Here is a 4,480-nt window from a genome sequence, read left to right on the forward strand (position 1 = left end):
ATGTTATGAATACCTGGCCGATTGCCACAGGGATCCTGCCAGGCTGAGCAGCCAATCTCAAGCACCTAGACTTGCTGAGCTCTGGGGTTTTGCTCCTCTCACTAAGTCATTGCTTTGCAGAGATGGACAGTTTTAATCTCCTCTCAGCAACAGCCATGTTTTTGTACTCGCTTGGCCTGCTGCGATATCCCAGTTCCCACGGTTAGCAACTTCCCAGGGTACTATGCTGGTAGGGGTGGAGAGTTGAGCAGGCAGCTCCCGCAGCTGGACTGCCCATCCTTGTGTGTGACTCATCTCGTCCAACCTGCAATCTCAAATATTTTCTGTTGCCCTGCCCTACACACTGGGCACTGCCCCAGCTCACTCAGGACCCTCCATGGATCTCAACTCGATGTGCTGCATCAGGTTTGGAGGCTGCCTGGTGTATTTGTGCATTGGAGAGATCTGTCGGGCTGGGAGGGAGCACAGCTGGGTGGTCTGGGCCCAAACTATCTCCATTTCCTGAGGGTAGACATGTGCCATGTGTTGGGCTTCTTCCACCTCCTCAAATGCACCACGAGCACTTGGTTGTTCCTGGTGAGGCTGTTGAGGGATACGTGTTGTTTAAGTAGCCATGCTTAAAGCTAGCAGAGAGGATGCAGTAGCTGAGACTTCAGCATGACCTCTCAAGTAGACAACAAACTCTGAACCCCAGTTACAAGCTCTGGTTGCTAATGTCTACAAAGGCCTAAGGAAGCAGGTCTTCTGTGCTAGCAGTGCCTGCTAGCAAGGTTAAGCCACCAGTGAACATCTGCAGTCCCTGCCATGATGCGCTGTCAGGCTCCACAGTTGAAAGCTGTCTCAGACTCAGCTAGCATCTGTGCAGAGTGAAGATGATGGGTGTGAGGTTTTAAGTGGTCTCTGGACCATACTGAGCTTGGAGCATATGAAACCTGGTACAGACAGACCCTGATCTGAGCTGCAAAGTCTTAGTCCTGATCACTAGTAGTAATTTGACCTGACTTTCTTTCTGTTTTCCTTTGTTTGCTCAGCAAAATGGACACCAGCTCACACACATCTATCCTTGGCATCATGGCTGCACTCTGGACAGGCTGGCCTTTCCAAGCCCTGATGAACTTTCCACACTGGAAAGAGGAACACCCCCATCTCTGCTGAGACCTGATGGAGGTTAGCATGGGCCACAACCCACACACCCCTCCTGCCCGGCAGGGACATTCTTGTTCGTGTCTGCATCTGTGGGAAGAGCTGCTGCTTTTCCCAGTGCCCCTTTGCTTCTTGTCCTGGATTCCCAGAGGCCCCTACTGCTGCTGGGTGATGTTGCTCTGTAGCATAAATGGTGTGTGCGTAGAGGGGAGAGCAGGTCAGGAGGTGCTGGGAAATACTGTTTTGACTCATGCCTTCCAGGGAACGAAACGTTGCCCTCCCACACACACTGGTCCCCACCCTTTTTGCCCCCATGCCGGGGCTCTGCCCTCCTGGAGGGCTGTGCAGGATTAAATATGGGCAAACATCAAATGGCCAACCTTATTGCCATTTTGTTTCAGATGAGGCTTTCTCTAGGCCTGTGACAGCCTTGTGGATATGCAGGAATTTGGGCTGGGTGGGGAGTGTGTTGCTGCTGCTTCGCTGCGTGTGCGAGTCCCTGGCGTGCCTGGAGGCGGAAGTGTGGGACCTGTTGGCACTCCCACCCCATAAGCCCAAGGGCAGTGAGCTGACACAACTCTCCTGGAATCTGTCCCGCTCTAACCAGGATTGTTGGCAGGTGGGTACTGAATCTTGGCAGCACAACAAGGGAACGCTGGTTTCTCTGAAATTCTTGGGCTCGTTTGGTCAGGGCGCTGGCATGTGGAGTCATAGCAGAGTTGGCAGAGGTGGGCGGTGGGGCCTGGAGGCTGGCTGGGCTGGCAGCTCAGGGTCTCTCCTATGTCCCTCCTGGCTGGTAGCAGCTTGGGTCTATTTTTTTTCCCTAATCTGGGGCACCAAGTGATGGACCAACCTTGTCCTTCATTCCTCCTCTCACCTTGGGCTGAGGCAGTGAGATGTGATACCAGGACCGGGAGCCACTGGGCTAGAAGGCTGCCAGCCCTATCATATACTGGTTTTGGTACTGCTGGGAGTCCCAGCCGTGACAGGGTAATGCATGGAGTCCCCCCATGATCCAGTTCCCCTGAACCAAAGCCAGGCTGAGGACGTCTCAAAGGTGAAGCTCCCTTAGCAGGTCTGTGCAGGCTCCCATCTCCCAGGCACCATCTGGGAGGTAGAGACCCCAGGGCTGCCCTGAGCCAGCCAAGCGCAGGTGGAGATGGAAACTAAGCAACAGGGATGGCTGCAGGACCGAAGAAGAGGTGTTTCACGTGTCTGGGGTGGTGAATAACAGGAAATAGTTGAAAGAAAGGGGCGACCCAGCTTTGCAGCAGACAACCTGAGCTCAGCTACCCTGGGGAGTCTGAGGGGCTGCAGGAGAGGAAAGCCCCGCCTGGGCCACTGTCCCCAGTGATGAATTCATGCAGGGCAGAATTCCCCCCCTGTTTTGTGCCAGGTGTGGAGTGGGCTGTGTGGAGGCAGCCTCCCCTCCCCTGCTGCAGGTAGAGCTCTGAGCACCTGGCCAAGGAGGCAGGGTGTGGGCAGGGGAGGTTGGGCCCTGTCAAACTGGGCAAGGCTCAGGTGTTCACATTCCTCCCTGGATTGGTCACGGAGAGAAAAACCTGGCCTTATATGGTCAAAAAAGCCAGTGCCAGCTGCTCCTCCTCCTCCCTGTGAAGGGACCTGTGGATGGGCTGATGGGGTCGGGCATGTTTTCCTCCACCCTTCCCTGCTCTCCCCTCCCTTCTCCAGGTGCCCTGGAGACAATTACGGCATTGGCTTTGCAGCCAGCATGGCTGATTTCTGGGGCTTGCAAAGAGGCTGGTTCCCCCCAGCGAGTGTGGCTGGTTTTGTGTCCCCCAAGAGCCAGGGAGGTGATGGGTGGGCAACCAAGGGTGCCCCTTGGTGAGGCTGGAGATCTCTTCAAGCTCAGGTAGACGGTAGGGACAGTACAAATCACTGCCTGCCTGATGGTTAAGCCTCTTTGCTGCTTGCTAAACTCCCTACTCTCGATCCTGGGCTGGAGCATTTGGTTAAGAAAACTAAATTGTACCCCCCTCAACTTGATCCCGGCTTAGACTGCAGGCAAAAAAAAGTAGGAGAAACTGAGGCACAGTTTTGTCCAACGTCATGCAGGGAAAGGAAAGTAAAACTCTTGTCTTTGCCCAGACTGGGGGAGTTCCTTTTCCCAACGGCTGATTTCTTGGGGTGAGCTGCTTCGATCCCTGGAAACAGCTGTGCCAGGCAGCAGGCCTGGGAGATGAACCTGGGGCATCTGTCTTTATTCTCCTGTCTTGTGCCCTGTCTCTTGGAGTTACTCCAGGCATGAGCTGGAACCAGGGGGAGCAGCTGTGGGTGAAGTGGGACTTGGCAGATTAAACTGGGTTGGAAACTGGAGTGGGCTTGAGGGTATTTCTGGAAGAGCGCAATTGTACTCAGTGGGACTAGGTGTAGTGGAAAGTCTCTAGAGCTCTAGGCCATCTTTTCTGCACCCCAGGAACACATTTCCATCTCACTTCCCACACGTTTAACAACATGGAACATGTGGAGGGATTTTCCCCCCTCTCCGCTGGTACAGAGCATGAACTCGGCTTGCGCCAGATTTCCCCAGTCTAAATTTACTTGTCTCTGTGAGCCTGGCTGCTCAGTGCGCTGGAGAGGACTAGAAGATAGGCTGTCTGCACTAAGACCAGGTCCGTGACCTGTTTTAATGGGAGCCTGGTGGGCTCTCTCTGCTTCTGCCCAATGGAGCATCACTACATCTGGAGGGGAAAGAAGAGGTAGGAGAAGAACCAGAAATGCTCCCACATGCAGCTGGATAGCTGTTTCATGGAAAGCAGATGGGCTGAAAGCTGAGTTTCCAAAGGAAAACATGGTTCGTCTCTTTATAAAAAACTATATTTTGTATTTTCTTGCAGGATTTAGCCCTTAAAGGACAAAAATGTGGTGTGTCTCTGCAGGTCAGAAAGGGTCCATGGCCTTTTTCAGAGCAGGGCTGGCAGCACAGCCCCCAGCCAGAGCTTTCGATGTTACTCACCAAAGCCAGACACCAAGGAGGGGAAGGTGACAGGTTCATTCCCTGAACTGGTGGGATCTGATTGAGGGAGGTGTTTTTTACTCTTGGTAACTCTGCTGGGAACTGATTTGCCTTCCCCAAGCAGATCCCCAGGCTGATTCGAAAACGTGTGGGCTATGAAGGAATGAGATTTCAGTCCATGTGCAGTGAAACGAACCTGGGCCAGCCAGGCCGGGTTACAGGCATGATTTCCACCAGGATGCGGGTTCTTGGTGGGTGAGGAAAACACTTTAGGATCGGGCAAACCTCTGTGTCTCAGTCTACCTTTGTAGTCACTGTTCTACCCTCTTGAGGCATCCAGGGAAAGATCCAGACCACACT

This window comes from Pygoscelis adeliae, unplaced genomic scaffold, assembly GCF_000699105.1.
Source record: "Pygoscelis adeliae isolate BGI_AS28 unplaced genomic scaffold, ASM69910v1 Scaffold109, whole genome shotgun sequence".
NCBI classification, from domain to species: Eukaryota; Metazoa; Chordata; class Aves; order Sphenisciformes; family Spheniscidae; genus Pygoscelis; species Pygoscelis adeliae.